Here is a 21,159-nt window from a genome sequence, read left to right on the forward strand (position 1 = left end):
CTAGCCTCCACAGCAGCGACATATAAGTGTGACATGTGCAAGCAAACACACACACACACACACACACACACACACACACACACACACACGTAGGGAGGGGCCTTTACCTCTTGGGTCTATTAAGCTTAATGCCTTACTTTTGTGGACACTGATGTAGAAAAACAAAGACTTTAAAACACAGATGTTGGGAATTTTCCCAAAGACTTGGACAAGTCATTCTATAATGAAGGCTGCACCAAGTTTCAGGTCTTTTTAAGTCCCTGAACTCTTAAATGTGAGCATACGGGGTAGGCAGGTGGGATGGAGAGCAGAAGGAAAGCAAACACCACCATGTGGACGGGAGGGAGGAAGACAGACTCTTAAGCTGGACATAGAGGTATATGGCTGTAATCCCTGGACTTGGGGGTCAAATTCAAGGTTAGCTTGGACTATACATCTAGACCCTATTTAAATAAAAACAAAAATACAAGAGCCTGAAGACAGACAGACAGATACATACACACACCAAAAAAAAAAAAAACCCTCCAAAACTACATTAATATTTTCAAGGAGAGGAGAAACATCTATAACCACAAACAAAAACAAGATGCCATCAGAAAGCTATATTCAGAGAACAACGAAGGTCTCAGAAATGAAAATATAGTCACACTGATTACAAATCTTTTCACAGACAGAATGCCTATACAAAAAGTCCGACATTTATATGGGGTTCTACAAAGAAGAAACATGAAATGAATTTGATGAGGCATTGTTTTCCTTAAGGAAATAATTCACCAAAGTTTCCCAGAACTGAGGTAGTGCTAGATTTACCAGACTGAAATGGGTCACTATGTAACCAGAACAAATAATGTATAAAAATAGACTTACATCAAGGGAAGTTGCTATAAAAATGTAAAAGCTTGAGGAACAAAGCTTCCAGACAGGAATAATTAGATAATGAACAAAGACTTCGAATCAGAAAGGCCTGAAACTTCTCAAAAAGCAGCAACATTGAAAGCTAGAAGAAAGAAGAACAATGTCCCCAAAATTTACCAAGACAAATAATTATCATGCTAGACTTTTATTTTCAACAGAACCCTCAATCATACATAGGGGTAAAATGGTGTTTGTAAGACAGGTAAGATCTCGAAAATGTACTTGCGATACCCAATACTGGCAAAGAGTGCCCAGGAAGCTGGAAAAGGATGGCTGTGGTGTGAGAGCAGCTCCAGGCAGAACCCTACAGGCTGATCAAAGACGAAACTGATGGTTCTGATTAGCCAAGGGGTAATTTGAGCAGCACTGTGCACCAGAACCTCCTATGATTAGTTCCCAGCATCCATATCAGTTGGCCTACAACTGCCTGTTACTCTGGTTTCTGAGGGTCAGATAGCCTTTTTCTTGCCTCTGAAGGTACCACACACATATATGTGCCCATATACTCAACACACACACATACACATAACAATAAATCAGTATTTTAAAATAAAAATAAAATGCATCACCACTTTTACACTCAACTGTAGACAGATGGATCTCTGTAAGTTCAAGGCCAACTTAGTGTACACAGAGACTTCCAGACCAGTCAGAGCTACACAGGGAGACTCTGTCTGAAATTCAATGCCCATGAGGAAAAACACAATGAAATGAAACTATTTGAAGTATATATCTTTCTGTTTCGATAACTGATAATTACTGCTACAATGAAGATACAGCTCATTCATTATGCTAAAAAGAGTTCCCATGTCTCACTATGTAGCTAGCCCTGGCTATCCTAGAACTTATGTAGACCAGGCTGTTCTTGAACTCACAGAGAACTGCCTGCTTCTGCCTTCCAAGGGCTGGGATTAAACGGTATACAACTGGACCAGCCATAGTTTACTTCTTTTAAATTTTACAGATATGTTTTTTTTGTTTGACTTTATCCTGACTTATAAAATTCATACCTCTATTTGCCTGTATCAGTTGTTTCTTTTTATGCAAATTGTAAATAATTTTCCAAAGACATCACAAATTTGCTTTTTCCTTGATGCAGTCATGACAACGGTGTTGTTTCTGTTTCCAGTTTGGAGTTCTTATGAGTGAGGCTGGAATGAATGCACACACACAAGCCTGTGTGTGGCTGTATGTCCTTGTTTCTCTTGCTTAAACGCCAGGAGTAAGATGGCTGCGTCGTATCCTCAGCCCGTGTTTGAGAAGCTGCTGTCCCACACACCTGAGACTGTTATTTTGGCCTTTGGTTTGGTTTTCCTCAGTGTGCCTCAACGATGTTACTCTCGCTGTACAATACAAAGTCACTGAGCCGCTAACGGCCTCTGATCTGTTGAACCTAGCCAGTAAAATGTTAAAGTCATATATATGGTGTGTTTCAGATCTGTAGTTCATTTTGTGATTCTCGCCTTAAGAAAACAAGACAAACAGCCAGGCAGTTTAACCCCAGAAGTCGGAAGGCAGAGACAGGTAAATCTTTGAGTTCTAGGCCAGCCTGATCTACAGAGCAAGCTCCAGGGCAGCCAGGCCTACACAGAGAAACCTTATCTTGAAAAACCAACCAAACAAATAAACAAACACTTTCTATATTTCCCTTCCTCATTATACTTATGGTTTTCTTTAAATCTGTGACTATACTTATAATAGCTTTCTTTTCACTTGTCTTATTGAGGCCTAATCTACATAAAATAAAAATCATTTGTGAATTCTGATAAACGTATACACATTAACAACCCAAATTAGCCTCTTTGTACTTGAGCCTCAGACAAAGCTTTCTAATCAGTTTCTGTCTTTACAGATCTTTCTGCAAAACATTGTGTCAGAGATCAACTTCTCATGTCTCCATGGAAGGAGCACTGTGGAACGGCTCTCCAGCAGAACTGTGAAAACTGTAAGAAATTAAAGTCTCGGAAGAAGCAGCAAGGATGATCCCCAGATGGACCGGTGTATACCGGTGTTCAGTGCTGACCTCCCCTGATGCCACTACGCCCAAAAGAAAGGCTGGAGGGGACACTAAAGGAGACAAAGCCAGGGTGAAGGACGAGCCTCAGAGAAGATCTGCAAGGTTTGTCTGTTAAACCTGCTTCTCCAAAGCTAGAGCCCAGGTCTAAAACGGCCCCTGCAGAGAAGGGAGAGAAGGTTCCCAAGGGGAGGAAGGGGAAAGCAGACGAAGGTAAGCTGCGAATAATCCTGCAGAAAATGGAGACTCCAAAACAGAGCAGGCACAGAGAGCAGAAGGCACTGGAGATGCCAAGTGATGTGTGTGCATTTTTGATGGCCGTGTACTTCTGGTGACTGTACAGTTTGAAATACTATCTTTATCAAGTTTTATAAAAACGCAGAATTTCATTTTACTTTTTTCTAAAACTATATTAACTATATTGTTAATAACTATATTGTTAGCACACAGAACACTTCACTGATGTGTCACTAACAAAAATATCACTCAAGCTGTATTGAGGACAGAAAACTGCTTTCCTTGATAATTTTGAAAGGCTCCTGTTGGCTTCCAGGAGAGACATCACAAAAGGCCTTGTGGTCTGGGAAAACTCTCAATTCATTTTTATATCCTCTTCCCATGTAGCAGCACCTCTCTCCTTTCACCCATCTGGCCCGGATGAGCTCTGTGCATAGCATCACTGTAATCCTGCAGCCCCTCTTTGGCTCGCACTTGGGAGGCAGCAACAGTCTCCAGGATATGAGAGGCAAGTCAGGAAGATCTGAGTCTACTGTGCCCCCTACCTAGCACTGCTCCCTAGCACTGAGGGTGAAATGCCCTCACAGGATCCTGTGTTTGAACAGCTGGTGGTCTTGTTTTGGGAGGTTTTGGGGTCTGGCTGGCAGAGTAAGAGTTATAGCCTGGCCCTCCTCTTAGTCTTTCTTCCTTTCTTTTCTTCCTTTCTTCCTTTCTTCCTTTCTTCCTTCCTTCCTTCCTTCCTTCCTTCCTTCCTTCCTTCCTTCCTTTCTTTCTTTCTTTCTTTCTTTCTTTCTTTCTTTCTTTCTTTCTTTCTTTCTTTCTTTCTGCTTCTTGGTCCATCAAATGTGAGGAACTGCAGAATATCCCACACCACCACAGACGACATCCTTGGACACTTCAAGCCAAATAAACCTCAGCTCCCTTAAGTCGTCTTCCTTAGCAACTGGGCCACAGTTATGGGAAACACTAACTGATCTAGCCGAGGAAGCATCACTGCTATTCAGGGAAGCTGGTACTGTCCTCACCTCTAGCCCCAGGACTGTGAAGCAGAGACCATTTCAAGGAAATTAGGTAACAGCTAAAAAGAGACTGGTCGGCTTACTGGAGACTCAGGTAGAAGACACTGTAAAATGATTCTTTTATGGGGAAACAAATCAGGAAACAGGTCACGTTTCTGGGGTCAGAGCAATTTTGAAACATAAAACCCAGAAGCATCCCTTCCAATGAGTCCAACCATGACTGAACTAGACTACTAACTTGTGATTGTGGGGCAGGGGCACTGTTAAACAGTAATTCAACCACTAGCAGTTAGCTGAGTAAATGTAAATTCTGAGTGTGGTCTCTTGCAACGAGACAGAGGAAAGCCTGGCTAAACTACTTTCATTCCAGTACACCTTTAATCCTAGAGTTTAGGGGAGAGAGAGACAGGTGGCTTTCATAGAAAGCTCCAGGCCAACCAATGGAACATAGTGAGTCTATGTCTGAACACAAGACCAATACCACCGCTGACAATAACAGAACAACCCAGTATTCCCCCAGAGAAAGTGCTGCAGATGAACAGTCCATTTGACTACAATGATCTAGCCAGTCGGTAAACAAATAAACAGTAATAATCAGCACTAATGAGTAGGGAAGAGACTAAAACTAGAGTTATTACTTTATGTAAAGGTCAAATTTCTAACAGAAAGCTGTGAGGCATGCAAAGAAACCATGGCCTGACTTGGAAACTGTGCCAAAGTGAGCAGATGTCAAATAAAACACAGGACTTCAAGACCCATTGTAGATGTTCTCAAAGAACTAAAGGAAAGGGGTTATATAAGTAAGTAAAATACAATGACCTTCCATTAAATAGATGACATCAGTAAAAAGATAAACACCCCTAGCCAAATGCTAGTTCTGGAGATGACGGACGTGAGAAATTCCCTGGAAAGTCCAGCGATGAGCTGAGCTGACAAAGAAAGGGAAGAGCAAGCCTGTAGTAGACCAACACGAAGTAGGATATTAAAAAAGAAAGCAGATTGGAAGACGAGTGGCAAATATTTGGGAGATCCACCAGATTACAGAAGTGCTATAGCATACCCGGTAGAGGCAGGGATTAGGAGAAATATGCAGATGCAAAAGAAGCACCAGACAATGAACGACAAACAGTTAGCAGATGTTTTTGCAGGCATAAAAAGTTCCTTAAAAGGTTTAGGAGCAAAATGAAACAAAACAGAACAAGAACTTAAAAGCCTAGAGGACAAATCGAAAGGTTTTCATCAGTAATGAGGAAGATCTGTGGAAATATCTACAGGAAAATAAAGAAAGACAAGAAGCAACAGGCTGAAAAATGACTTATGGACGCGGTCCTTTAGGAAGGAAGGATCCAAAAGGACAGGGCTGTCACAGGAGTTGACACTCCAAGAGAACTGCTGACCCTGCAGCCCCAGGGAAGAAAGTGCAGGGCGACGTGGATAATGGGCAGATGTGGGCCGAGGAAACAGTGACACTAACTACCCTGATTTTGTGCAGTCCCTAGGCTCGTGTATAAGTTTGTGGGTTTGCTGCATTTTGTTTTGATGGTTTTTTGAGACTGGGTTTCTCTGTGTGGACCTGGCAATCCTAGAGCTCACTTTGTAGACCAGACTGGCCTTGAACTCACAGAGATATGCCTGCCTCTCCCAGACGTGAGCCATCCAGTGAGTTTTTGTTTTTTATAAACAAGTTTTAAAAATAAAATAATAATAAATTTTAATAGAAATTTCAAGAGTATATAGGAAAAACACTATGTACACTACATGAATGCATATAAGCTGAATGTTGTTATAAATAAGTTAAAAGGTTTTTAAAGTTTATAAAACTAAAATGTTAAAGTAAACTAATTGATCATCCAAAGAGGAAAAAATCTTTTTACTAAATCTAGAGTAGTCTGAGTGTAGCATGTCAGTCAGCAGTCTGCAGAAGGGTGACGGTGGTCACTCACAGCTCAGGCACTGACACATGAAGGGCAGCCTGCAGCCTGGCACGCTCCTTTGTGGAATGGAAACCCACCATTCTAAAATGCACCACACCATTTCTCACTGCACCTCATGTTCAGATACAGAGACAGCCAGCACCATGCCGTAACTGCTTCGGCTTCAGTGCGGTCATCTCCGGGTGTAGCTGGTTATAATAAGTCATTCCATGCTGTCAGGTCTGTTGTCGCTACCTCACCTGGGTTTGAAGTACATTCTGTAATAGTCATACAACAGTGAGACCACCTAACAAGAGTTTCATCAGAGTGGATGCCCATCTTCAGCAATACTGAAACAAGCAAGCAAACAAACAAAAACCTTAAGCTAAAAGCAGGAGCCCCAGTTATTTTAACAATCCAAAGAAAACAAAGAATATTGCTAAATCTGTTCTTGAATTCAAATTTCAAAAGCAGTATAAATGCATATTTTTCTTTCTTCTATTAAATGAATTAAAATAAATTATATAAAATATGCAGTAATATATAGTTTTATTTAAAATACAAATAAATGTGTTTATACTGCACAGGAGAGCTGTGCCGGTTAGAGAAGACAGTCCTCATGTAAGATAAGCTGAGCTCAGAAAGGCTAATGTCACTGCTGTCTCCCACATGACAGGAAAGCAGAAGAGGGCTTTGGAGGGAGGGGTGGGAAGGGGGAGGCCAAGAGTGAAGATGAGCAGCACACAGTGAAACGCACTCACAAACGTCACCGTGAAGCCAATACCTTGCATGCTCATTAAAGTTAATTAATGGAGAAGAGAGGCACTGGCAGTTGGGAAGATGGTTCAGCAGGCAAAATGCTTGTCCTCCCTAACAAAACTATATGGGAGCCCATACATGTGAGCCCAGAGCTCCTGCAGTGTTAGGGAGGAGAATTCCCAGAAATTCGTGAACCACTGGCCGGGGGTACATAGCATCAATGACAAGAGACCTCACCCCAAACAAAGCAGAAGGGGGACTGACATCCAATATTAATATTGTCCTTAACCTCCACAAAAGTGCCATGGCACACACACGTCACTCACACACACACACACACACACACACACACACACACACACACACACACACACTCAGTACCTGTATACACACACAGAGAGAAAGAGACATTAAAGAAAAAAGGCACTAGGAAAAAAGTTGCACTTAGCTAGGGAACAGGCATGGCTACAGAGTAAAGCAGGGACAATGGTTTACTTTTACCATTAACCAGAATATATATAAAGCAGTAATATGAAAAGAGGAAGAATCTGGATCTGTATAAGGGCAACACAGAAATATCACACTGGAATTAAACTACTTTGTGGTTGAAACGGACACCGATTGATTCACACACACACACACACACACACACACACACACACACACACACACACACACAGTGTTTGTGTGTGTGTGTGTGTGTGTGTGTGCAGAAGTCTCTGGGTTAAATTCCCGGTACTGCAAACAAACAAACAAACAAACAGACAAAATCAACATACTCCTTTTTTAAAAACTCAGTTCTTTGAGGGTTGCATACAGTAAGTGTGATTCACCTTCCTCAGACTCCTCATATCTGCCTAACCCTGCTTCCCTTTCCACCCAACTGTGCTTTTTTCCTCCCCATCAAAGACCGTTTGTGTTGCCCAAATCTGCAATCAACATACTCTTAAATATTTAAATATATCAGAGAGAAAGCAGAAAATACTGGGAGGCAAATTAAAATGAAAACTGCAAAGCTCACACAACTAACACATGGCTCATGGGAAAAGTCAGGGCTGCGCGTGCAACAGAAATCTCACGCCTTTAATGTATAAATGTGTGGCCTGCCGAAATGTGCCTGTCGTTTTATCTTTTACCTAAGAGAGACAACAAACTAAAAGGCAAACAGAACCAGGTGCAGGGTAAGGGTATCTTCTGTGACACACTGTCCCTGAGCTGTCTCCTACACATGAAAATGTCCGGAAAGCACAAAGATGAGATTCTTTAACGCCACCTTCATGACGACCCAAAATGACCACACCTGAGACAACCCCACAAAGTACTTTTTTCCTTTGGCAGCAGACAACCTAAATCTCATACAATCAATGCTGTCGCCTAGTCCCTCGCCCCCTTCTTTTTTTAAAGACCTTTTCCTGGTAGTTTATCCTCTGTATCTCAGTCATTTCTGTAGTTGCTGGATCAAAGTTCCCTTGTGTCCAGTATGATCCTAGTAACTCAAGGGGAAGTACAAAAAATGCAAGAGATGCTCAACTTGGAACCCGAAACGTGATCTCCAGCTGAGGAGCTGCCTGGGTTTTCACTTCCCCAGTACCACAACCAGGAACCCGTCTCTGGATGCCAGTTCTCCCACCCTGCAGGCAGAAGTCCCCTCTTCTTTACCCTTTCCTGCACTTGGATGTGAGAACTGGGCAGTCTCTAGACTCTAACTATGTCAGAACTCCAGGGTTTAAGTTTCTCTCATCTTTTTCTCATTTAAGACATTGGTCCCATTAAACCATCTGAGGTTGAAAATCAACAGCTAAAAATAGTTACTATGTCATCTGACAGGTTCAAGTCTTCTGTCACGGGTTGTTGTTTATTTAGTGTGGTTTCTTTTCCCTTTTCTCCTCCTCTCCGTGCCTTCTTTCTGCACTGCTCCCACATGTTTTGGAACCCATCTGACAAATGTGTCTGCATTCCTACCCGCTGTACTTTCTTTTGGGGAAGAGAATCCTTTGATCCCCTCTGATGGTCCGAATGAGACCACCTGAGAGGTCAGAACTAGATCACCCTTTCCAACTCAGCTACACTTGCATGACTTGCATGCTCTCTCCAGGAAGCCACCGACTACCTCAAACACTGTCTGCTATTCTAATCTTGTATGTAAATTAGATTGTGGTATGGGATTTGATTAGAACTAGAATGAAAATTAGTATCTGTGGAGCTGGAGAGAGGGCTCAGGAGAGGTGCTAAAGGCTAGGCTCAGAACCAAAATTATCTGTGGACTGGGGAGATGGCTCAGTAAGTAAACTGCTTTCTGCACAAACATGAGGACTGAAGTTCAGATCCCTTAAACCCATGTAAAAGTTAGGCAGGCATGGTGGCCCATCTGAAATCCCAGTCCTGGGAGGCAGACAGGGAATCCCCGAGCCAGCTAGCTAGCTGACTAGCTGATTGGCAATCTTTGAGTGCAACTGAAAAATCCTGCCTCAGTCAATAAAACTGATTACAACTGTGGAGACACACATCAACTCTGGACACACACACCAACATACACAAGTATTCATTCTGCTGGCTAGATTTTAAGACAGCTCAATACACACTTGAGCCATCCAAGAGGAGAGAACTCCAATGTCTTCCTAAGACCAGGCTGCAGTCAAGCTTGTAGGACATTTTCTTAATTAGTGATTGATGTGGGAGGGCCCAGCCCACCGTGGGTGGTGTCATGAGTGAGTTGGTGGTCCTGAGTTCTATAAGAAAGCAGGCTGAACAAGCCATGAGGAGCAAGCCCGTAAGAAGTACTCCTCCATGGCCTCCTGTCTCCATGTTCCTGCCCTATTTGAGTTCTTTCCCAACTGCCTTTGATGATGAACCATGATATAAAGTGAAATAAACCCTTTCCACCAAGGTTGCTTTTAGTCATGGTGTTTCATAATATCTAAGATACCCATGCATATGTGAACACACACACACACACACACACACACACACACACACACACACACACGAACTACATGGTCTCAGTATGGATGTTTTGCTTTGCTTTTGAGATAGGGTCTCACTATGTAGCCCTGGCTGACCTGAAATTCAATATACAAAGCAGGCTGGCCCCAGACTCACAGAGCTCCTCTGTCCCTGTCTCCCAAATGTTGAGATGAAGTGTGATTGCATGTGATGCCATCACGCTTGGCTCAATATGCTTCGTCAGAAAAGGTGGCTCTCAATAACCTTCTCGATTCTAACGCCACGTTATATCTAAGCTGTAGCTGCGAGAGCAAGAAAATGGGAAGTCTATACATCCAGATCTATATTTGGTTATCCAAGATCCAAAAGTAAAAAAATACTATAGCATCTACATAGTTTTACAACTATCACTTAAAAACAATCCTTGTTCAGAAGAATAGATATTATATTCTATATGCCCCCCTCTATGCCCTGCCTCCATGGGTTGGATTCAGGGTCTCCTGACATCCTGTCCCCTTAGTGCTTTTCTTCTGCTGCTACACCACTTCCAGTGGCCCCACTCCTTTCTGCCTTGCTATACTCAAGTCCTTACTTCTGTGGGGCTCTTGCACAAAACTGGGATCAACTATTGAAATTTAATCATTTAGAGCCACATCCAAATAGAGAGGTGAGGTGGCTTTCATTAGAGTATGTCTTCTTCCTCATTTCAGAGTTAGGACATGAAAAGAACAAATTGTCAAGTTTTTAGAGGATTCCAATAAATTTCAGGATGAACTCATAAAAGTCAAAGTTTCTCCTATCCCTCACCTACCAAGTGTATGATAGTTTTGGTTTGTTGCTCTATAATATCTATAAAGACTAGAACTGAGGCTGAAGATAAATTTGTTTTTACTCATTTAGGTCACAGAGTATATACTGTAGGATCCACCTTCCAGACTGTTGTGGTTTGAATGAGAATGGCCTCCATAGGCTCATACATTTGAATGCTAGGTCTCCAGTTAGTGGAACTGTTTGGGAAGGATCAGGAAGGTCTTTTATAGGTGTGGTCTTGTTGAGAGAGAAGTATCACTGGAGGTGGGCTTTGAGGTTTCAAAAACTCAGGCCAGAGCCTGAGTTAGGACATGAAAAGAACATGAAAGTTTCTTTCTCCTATGTGCTTGCAGATAATATGTAAGCTCTTAGCTACTGCTCCAGCACCATGTTTTGGACATAATGGAAATAGGATAACCCTCTGAAACTGTAAGCTGGACAGTTAATGTTTTCTTTTATAAACCACCTTGGCCATGGTGTTTCTTCACTGCAATAGAATAGTAACTTCAACAACATCCCACCCTAAACAGGACTACACTTGTGATGCCCACAGGTACAAATGGAATTTCCTTACCTGTCTTGCCAACGGTATAAAGAAGTATACGATGAAACCGACCTATTACAGGCTCTAGGAGATTATACAGCAAAGGGATGAAAACCCAGCTCTATTATTTTTTTCTGATTTGCAGACAGGGTTTCTGTGCAGCCCTAGCTATGTTGGACCCACTCTGCAGACCAGGCTGACCTGGAACTCAGAGATCCACTGGCCTCTGACCTCCAAGGGCTGGAATTAAAAGCCCTGCATTACTATACTCTGCTATTTTTCTTTTTAAAAAATTATTTATTGTGTCATTCTCCATGTGGTAGGCTGAATCACTTGACTCTTTTCTGATTAATGGATCTGTTGATTCTGTTCTGACTTGACCCACTGGGCTGTTTATCAAACCAAAGTGTTCTGTAACACTAGATTATAAGCCTAAGTGAGTTACTTTTTGTCTTGCTTGTGAAATTGGTATCCAGATAACAACCGACCACCACAACCACATTATATAACTAAGACGGGCCTTGAACTCTCGATCCTCTTGATTAAACTTCACAACTGGGATGCCAGTGTGCGCCATCCTGCCTAGATTCTAAGCCAATTTTTTATGTACTTTATGTCTTGAACACCCCCTCCCCATTAGTAAGGGATCTATTGACTAAAGAAGGAAGAGGCAGTTCATTAACTGGAAGCCAAACTTGGAGGTTCCTCCAGAACAGGGAATTCATTTACTACTCCTTCGTAAACTGTAAATTGTAAACAGGAAAAGATTCTCCTGTTAAAAACTTTTTTTTTTTTGGTTCTTTTTTTCGGAGCTGGGGACCGAACCCAGGGTCTTGCGCTTCCTAGGTAAGCGCTCTACCACTGAGCTAAATCCCCAGCCCCCTGTTAAAAACTTTTAAGGAGGACTTGATTTAGTAAAACTCATGCTCTGGGATAGCACAACCCAGGGCACACTATTAACTGTCCCACAGGTCAGATCAAATTAAATCTTTGGGTCCGATACTCTTAGAAATCCGGGGCTGGGGATTTAGCTCAGTGGTAGAGCGCTTACCTAGGAAGCGCAAGGCCCTGGGTTCGGTCCCCAGCTCCGAAAAAAAGAACCAAAAAAAAAAAAAAAAAGAAAAGAAAAGAAAAGATAATTCCATTTAAATCCAAATACAGACCCTACTGAGAAAATTCTTGGGCAGTAGCTTATTCAAGCACACCATTCTCCAACGTAACACTCAGTGGTCCCACAGAAAAGCCTCTGGAAAATAGCCCCATCACAGGATCTCAATACAAGTGAAGTTGTTGTCTCCATCTGTTTCTTTCTTTCTTTTTTTTTTTAGCTCTTGTCTTTATAAGCCTATTATTTAACAAACATTGCTCCCCAGAAGGGGTGCACCGTTCCTGGAGATACTGCAATACCAGGTCGATGCGTGGAGTGGATGGAGCAAGCTCCTATTCCAACTCCTAGTACCAAAAATCCATTTAATATATTGTCCTCAGATATTAAACTGATAAGAACAGAGACTACACTTGATCTTAGCCAAAAGGCCGAGAAGCGATCCATCTGTTTTTATAGTCCAGAAATTCTACACTTTATTCAAAACCAGCTAAATATTTTACTGTTTTAATTTTAAAGACATCTTACTTTACATACCATTTTACCCATACAGATGACTTATCTTTAAATGGAAGAACTCCAAAACTCAAGAAGCTATCCAGTATGCCTGGATAGTATTGCCTTTGGGATTTAGGGACAGTGTACTTATGTGGTAATGCTTTAGCTCACAATTTTACAATGGAATCCTGTTTAAATACAGTGATAATGAGTTACTAATATTGATATTACCACTACGATAGATCAGTCTACTATATCATAGCTACTTTTTCCTTCTCTGTTCTTCTTCTCCTTCCTCATATATGTGTGGCTGTGTGTAAGGAGATTGTGTGGGGGGCGGGTGGGGGGGGGCGGGTAAACAGAGACAGAGTCACTCTGTAGTGTGACTGGCTGGCCTGGAACTTGCTCCACAGATGAGCCTGGTCTCAAATCTGTTTCTTCCTCTGCCTCCCAAGTGCTGATGTTATAGGTATAAGACACTATACCTTTAATTTCCTTACTGATCCCTTTCAAAAAGGCCAACATGTAGGATTCTTACCCTAGAAGCCTGCACACTGGCCCCCAGTAGAAAGCAGGCTATCATTTTGTTGTCTAACCCCAAGTCCATGAGACATCTTTGAGGGTTTCTAGGCATGAAAGTTTTTTGCTGAATATGGTCCTAAATGATATCAAACCAGTGAGAAGCATTAAAGGGGATAGACACAGCCTCTCTGCTGGACTAAGAGCATCAAATGGCATTCGACCAACTGAAGACCACACTAAGTTACACACCTCCATTTTTAGGTCTTCCAGTTCCTAGAGACTTTCATGCTTTTTCTATATGGAATGGCAGGTTTGACTTTAGGAATTTTAGCTTATAAACTGACACATCCCAAGACCGATGATCTCTATAGACAGTTAGACTTAGTGGACCAGTGATCGCCAAGCTATTTAAAAGCAGGAGCTATTTACACTAATTTAAAGTGTTAAACTCCGCTAGTTTAAAAGGCTTACAGATTAACTTTGGGATAACATATGAAGCTAGAAACTTAACCAAGTTCAGAGAGTTTCAGACATCAAGGGGCATCACCAGCTTACCAGAAAACTGAGAACATATCAAGCCCTGTATGTGAGCTAAGGCTTGAAATTCAACTCCCCTGCTCCCAACTTTGTCTCCTCTAGATTGTCAATATATAGAGATCACTAAACCTTTTCCAGTCAATCATACTTAAAAATATGCTTCTGGATAGTTCCAAGGCTGGCCGTTTACAGATGAGAGTAGTTTTACAAAAGCCATTAAAGGGGTGGGCTGATGCTATAACTGCCGACCATGATACCATAGAAGCAAATGTCCTTCCTCCTATCCCCTGGTCCCCAAAGCAGGATTCCATTGCCCTTACTCAGGCCCTACAGTCAGGCCAAGGAAAGATCTTTTTTTTTTAATTTATTTTATTTATATGAGTAGACTGTGGTTGTCAGACACACCAGAAGAGGGCATCAGATCCCATTACAGATGGTTGTGAACCACCATGTGATTGCTGGGAATTGAACTCAGGTCCTCTGGAAGGGCAGTCAGTGCTCTTAACCGCTGAGCCATCTCTCCAGCCCCAGGAAAGATCTTAAGCAGCCACATAGACTTGATGTAAGGATTCTGACTACTGTATGTTCATAGTGTCTGGAAGAGAATGCTACTGGTTGGAAGTTATCCATCAGTACAGTCCTCTACACAAGTCAAATAACTTACTACGGGGTTGGGGATTTAGCTCAGTGGTAGAGCGCTTGCCTAGGAAGCGCAAGGCCCTGGGTTCGATCCCCAGCTCCGAAAAAAAGAACCAAAAAAAAAAAAAAAAACTTACTACAAGGAGGCTGGATTCTTAGCAAGCCAAAGTAATAATACGTCAGATAAGACTGCAAAGCATGCAGCCAAAACCCAAGTTCTCACAGAGGATCCCACACAACCGCATAAACTAATAATCTTAGTCCCAGATTTTCTTCACCTAATCAGAACGCCAAGAGACCTTGATCAGGTGTACAAAAATGGAGTAAGTGGGGATTCTGTATCAATCAGACAAGCTATTTCACAGATAGACCAAAGACTGACTGCAGAGGCTGGTCAACAGAAGATTATTAAACACCTGAATAAAGCCACTCACCAGAGAAGGCATGTCCCTAAGGACCTAAGAAAAAGCTACTTTCTTATAAAAAGCCCTTATAAAACTGTTTAAGAGGTGTTTACAGCTATCAGATTTGCATACAAAATAAGCGTTGTGCCTCCACAATTTGTAAAGCCTCTCTCATACCTGGGTACCTTGTAAGGGGAAGTTGGCTATTAGACTTTACTCAAACGCCTCCTAAAGCTGGATAGAAACATGAATCAGTGTTCACGGGTATTTTTATTATTATTAATTTTGATTACAAGTGTTTTTATAGGATGGATATGTCTTCCCTACTAGAATAAAAAGGCTGTAGAGGTATCCAATGCCTCTTCTAAATGCATCTTTTTTTTTTTTTTTTACCTTTTTTTTTTTTTTCGGAGCTGGGGACCAAACCCAGGGCCTTATGCTTGCTAGGTAAGCGCTCTACCACTGAGCTAAATCCCCAACCCCTAAATGCATCTTACTTAGGATGTCCTTGCTAGGTGATAAGGGGCCTTCTTTTGTTGAAAATGTAACCTTCCTACAACCCTTGGGATAAACTATAAACTACATTCTGCCTGGTGTTCCCAGTCCTTAGGAAGAGTGAAAAATGTCAACCACTACTTAAACAGGCTTTAGACACACTAGTCCAGGAAACTCAGGACCCTGAGTTAAGCTATCACCTATTGCCTTCTTGAGACTATGAGCCATCACAAACATTTGCCGAAAATTAAACCCTTTCCAGATGCTGTACAGAGGTTAAGATGCTTCTTAACCATTTTTTCTTTTGCTTGAAAACAAACCACACTTGTCATACTCTATAATATACTGTTAATCTAGAAAAAACCCTACATGTTCTTTTAGAGTATAGAAACAAACTCTTGGGGGTGGGAATTTAGCTCAGTGGTAGAGCACTTGCCTAGGAAGTGCAAGGCCCTGGGTTCCGTCCTCAGCCTGGGGGTGTGGTGGGGGACAAAATAAAAACAAAGTCTTGCGGTATCCTATATGGGCTGCACAAAGAGAACCAGAAGATCTATGAAAGGATTATACCAATGCTGGCTTCTACCATGTTGGGAGCTATTAGTCACTATTGGTCCATGTATTTGATAAACTGTTGTCTACATTTTCTAGACTCTGTCAATTCCAAGTCAAGCTGATATGTTGCCTGCAGTTTTGAATCTATATTAGATGCCTGATGGAAATACTACGTCACGCTGGAAAAAGGCATTCCATTCCTCTAATAGATAAGGCAAACAGCCCCAAATCAGTCCTGAAGCGATTCTGGAGGACAAGCCTCTTCTCTTCCCGACTCCCTTAGGATTACAGAGAGAGAAAATCTCAAGGAGGAAACGAAGTAGAAATAGGGTGTCCTCTTAGGGACAAGAGACACAGGTTCTCACAGCCCTAATCCACAATTTCACAGACCTGTAACCGACCGAGAGTCTCTTTCCTCTCTTGCTAATATGTGCCGGTCCCTTGTCTCCTTATCACAGAAGGAAAAACAGCAGCAAACCACTGGATCCAGGGTACGTCCAGAGAGCTGCAGCAGCAAAACGGTCACTTATCTGTTTACACCAAAGAAACAGACCATACAGAGACTGTGTGTGTGTGTGTGTGTGTGTGTGTGTGTGTGTGTGTGTGTGTGTGTGTACACGCGTGTGCGCTCAGAGATCAAACTCAGGATTTTGCGCATCTAGGCAAGTGTTCTACCATAACTAAAGTCCTAGAAGAGATTTCCTCAAACATCCATCCTCCTATCTACTGAAAACGACCAGAGTCCAGATCATTCCAACAACTCACATACAATGCCTGCTCTTCTCTGCTGTTGGCGGCTGAATACCCTAGAATCAGCATCGCTCCTTGTTTCGTAGCCCCTTTTCTCTATCTAGCCAAAAAGACTGCCTGAAAATTAGATCTCTACATCTCAATTTTATTTCTAATCACTGATATTACAAACACACACATGGGCGCGGGGGACTGGAAGGAGACAGCTTTGTGGTAAAAGCTGCTCTTTCAGTGGACCTGGATTTGGTTCCTAACACTTGTAGCTCACAACTGTCTGTAAACCCAGTACCAGGAGGTCTGATGCACATGGTCTCTGCATGCATTACATGTATGTGCTGCACAAATGTTCACGCAGACAAAACAGCTACATATACAAAGTAAAAATAGATAACTCTTTCTTAAAAAAACTGGGTTGGGACATTAGTGATAAGGTGTATGTTTCGCATACATAAGATTCTGAGTTCAATCAATCCCCAGAAGCAAACGGAAAAAAATAAGGCATGGCTGAAAACTCAGGTAGAAGGATCTCCAGTCCAGCCTAGGCTACATAGTGAGTTAGTTTCAGGCAAGCCTGGGCTACACAGTAAGACCTTGTCGCAAAATACCAAAAATCTCAGCTTAACCTTCTACCTTAATATACTGAGGAAAAGGCTGAGCATGCTGGGCATCTTTTAGTTCAGCACTGGGAGGCAGAGGCAGACAGATCCTGTAATTTGAGACCAGTCTGATCTACACAGTGAGTTCCAGGGCGGCCAGAGCTACACAGTGAGACCCTAGAAATAGTAAGATGTTTCAGTTTCTGTCATTCACATAGCCTCCAATATTCTCAGAACATAGACATGCTGGCTCTTCAGTTCCTTCTCAGAGCAGAAACTACATCGTATGCATCTTTGTTTTCCTCACAGCAAGGCATCTTTTTTGTTTTTGTTTTGTGTTTTGTGACAAGATCTTTCTACATGAATCTGGCTGTCCTGGAACTCACTATGTAGACCAGGCTAGTTTCGAACTCACAGACAGATCCACCTACCTATGGCTGCCATGTTCTGGGATTAAAGGCATGAGCCACCATTGCCTGGCCAAGACACCATTATTTTTTGGTTTTTGTTTGTTTTCAAGGTACCAATCTTAATACATTCCAGTAAAACGTAGCATGAGAAAGATCTCAGAGATCAATTTAGCTCAAACATCCTCCTGAATCATTAATTTTTGGTAACATTCTAAAGACAATCATCTATACTATTACCTTGAACAAAGGTATATGAATACACACACACACACACACACACACACACACACACACACACGTCTGTGTATGCATGTGAGAGACGTCAGCAGAGCTGGCGATGGGGAGCTAATCCCTTCACAAGGCAGCCAGATTTATCAAGTAGTTGTCATTATCAAAAAAGTCATCCTCCCTTGCTGGGCATCAATGGGAGGAGAGGCCCTTGGTTCTGTCAGGGTTCCATGCCCCAGTGTAGGGGAATGTCAGGGTGGGAGGTGGGAGGGAGTGGGTGGGTAGGTGAGGGAACACCCTCATAGAAGCAGGGGGAGGAGGAGGGGATAGCAGGTTTCTGGAGGGGAAACCAGGAAAGGGGATAACATTTAAAATGTAAATAAAAAAATCCAGTAAGAGAAAAAAACCCATCCTCAGGAGGTGGAAAATTGGAAGTCTCTGAAAAATGACTTGAAATAATATTCATGCAAGTGCTATACAAATTTGAAAACTATGCATATTCCACTCCTGCTACCGTGAACCCAATATAAAGTAATGGAAAGCGCTGTCACACCTGCGAGGTATTTATTGTAATGCTATTTATAATAGGATTATCAGAAATTAACCTACACATTAGTCAACTCCCTGTCACTAAGAAATAGTTGGTTCTGATTTATAGCTTTGGAGGCCCCAGTTCCTGACTGATTGGCCCCACTGCGTTAGGCCTGTGACAAGACAGTACACCACAGTGGGAGTATGTGTCAGGACAAACTGCTCACGTTATCACCAGGAAGCAAAACAGAGAATGAAGAAGCTAATTTTCACAGACATGCTTCCATGGCCCCCAGACCTCTTACTAGGTTCCACTTCTTAAAAGGCTTCATCAGTTCTCAAGAGTGCAAGCCTGGGAGCCAAGCCTTTAAATATAAGTACTGGGGACATACTGTCATACACTCATGTTTGACTACCTAAATATTTAAAATTAGAGAAACGGCATGAACCTAAATGAACCAGTCATTAAACTTCACATATAAAGGCAAGGTAGAACGTATTTACAAAATCAGTGCTAAATAAAAATGAAATTATATATACCGTTATTGAAATAATATACAAATAAATGTATCAGTTGGAAAAGACTGAAAAGGATGGGGCATACAAAGTTAAAATTTGTACTGATGACATGAGGACAGTTGAATGATTTGAATTTTTAATTATTTTTTTTCTTGGTTCTTTTTTTCGGAGCTGGGGACCGAACCCAGGGCCTTAGCGCTTCCTAGGCAAGCGCTCTACCACTGAGCTAAATCCCCAGCCCCGAATTTTTAATTATTTTAATGTTGCTAATTGTACTGTTTTAAAAAGTTCTTTCAGGCTGTAGATATAGTTCAGTGGTGGACCATAAGCCTAGCATGAACGAGGCCTGGATTCAATTCTTACCACCGAAAGCAAGCAAAGAAATTAACCTCTTCCCTGCCTCTGCTCTGCTCACAACTGCGCCTTTCATACACTGTATCTTTATGCCTCTTGAAACCTCATAGACAAGACTAACTGAAGTATCTGAAAAAGATAAATGCCTTCATCCTCTGGCACTCTGAAAGACACACTGGATGTTCGGGAGACCCAGTCAGGAACTGTGGGTGTCACTCAGCAAGAAAGCCTCACACAGCCTGAGTCAGCACAGCCGGACAGGGCCAGGCTGGAGAAGTTTTTCAAAGCAGAGGAGACTGAAACACTATCCAAAAGGATGTGGGGAGTAAGGAGGCTACGGAAGCTGAACATCTGGGTTGTTCGGAAGAGGGACAGTGCCCAGTGCCACAGACAGTGAGCATGAGAGGAAAATGATGTTTGGCTAGAAGCTGAAATCCCATGTGAAGAGTAAAGTGGGGGACCTATGGGGGTGCAGGTCTTACATCGACAGGGACCTGTGGGTACTGTGGTGCTGTGGACGAGAATGCCCCCACAGGTTCATAGACTTGAATGCCTTGTCAGCACGGACAGCACTATTCGAGAAGAAATAGGCCAATTAGGAGGTGTGGCCTTGTTGGAGGAGTGTGCCACTGGGGTGGGCTTTGAGGTTCCAAAAGCCCACAGGTCTAGAGTCCTCTCTGCCTGTGGATCAGGGTGTAGCCAGCTCTCGGCTACTGCTCCAGTGCCTGCCTGCTGCCGCCATACTCCCCTGCCAAGATGGACGAAACCTCTGAAACTCTAAGCCGGCCCCAATTAAATGCGTTCTTTTAATGAGAGTTGCCTTGTCATGGTGTTTCTTCACAGGGACCAAGACAGTGTGCAGATCTGTACACCAGGGGTACTGTGAGGAACCTGCGTGTGCACATGGATGGGAAGCTCAATGTGAAGTCAGGAAGAAGACAAAGAGAAAAGAAACCGTGAGCTAAACAGAAAAGAGAAGCAAGTGGTGTGAGCAGCACAGTCAAAACATGACTTTTTCAAAGATACTGATTTGGGGAGAAAAAAATAATAACAACAATAACAACAACAGGACTCACAGAGACAAACAACTACAGAAACATAACAGCGTTTGTCTATTGTGAAAACTTCATAAGTAACTCCAAGTATAGCTGAAAGTGGCTGAGAAAAAGGCCAGGTACGAATATACACATGTCTCATATATATATGTTTACTTATATATATATGTTTACTTATAAATATTTATGGTGGTCTTTATTTCTGTTCCCCATACCCCTATCCCAGTACTGAGGCAAACTGAAGCCGGTGCCTCCTATGTGCTTAGCACACTCCCCCATAATTACCAAAACTTCTTCCCTGCGCCTACTGTCCCCTTCCCTAGAGAAGGCCATAGAGTGTGCCTCTGTAAGCTCTGGAGTGAACTAGGATTTCTTTTCTTTAAGTATTTAAAAATCCTTTTCCTGTGTATATGTGTGTAGTACCCTCAGAGCCCAAAAGAGGGAGCTGAGCCCCCGTCTAAGGAAGGGTCCTAAACAAACATTTCTTAGGCAGTTTTCTAAACTGCGAAATGACTAAAAAATTGGATTCTTCTAAAATTAGCAACTTCTGTTCAATCTTTTGGTAATATAAATTGTTGACCTGTACATTTTTCTTTACCCTGACTCACTCCTTTCCAGTACTTGATTACTGATTCATAGAAGCCAAGAAAATTACTTCATATTACCAAATGCCATTCAATTGAATATGGTACACTTTATTGTGAATATGGTGAACAGCAATCAAGAAACAGTTATATGTCCCTCTAAAAAGAACTGTCCATAAAGCATCTCCATAAAATAATGAGAAGGAAATTTATGAAGTTAAGATAT

General features: G+C 42.2%; 1 protein-coding gene and 2 pseudogenes across 8 annotated transcripts in view; 1 reads left to right on the top strand and 2 right to left on the bottom strand.

The window, feature by feature from the left end:
* Positions 1-21,159, bottom strand: part of Hormad2 (HORMA domain containing 2) — an 83,029-nt gene that overhangs the window by 27,739 nt on the left and 34,131 nt on the right. The window lies entirely within an intron of this gene.
* Positions 2,833-3,227, top strand: LOC103693146 (non-histone chromosomal protein HMG-17 pseudogene; annotated as a pseudogene).
* On the bottom strand, positions 12,528-12,702 carry LOC120096841 (U2 spliceosomal RNA; annotated as a pseudogene).

The sequence above is a fragment of the Rattus norvegicus genome, chromosome 14 (genome assembly GCF_021556685.1).
Source record: "Rattus norvegicus strain SHRSP/BbbUtx chromosome 14, alternate assembly SHRSP_T2T, whole genome shotgun sequence".
NCBI lineage: Eukaryota > Metazoa > Chordata > Mammalia > Rodentia > Muridae > Rattus > Rattus norvegicus.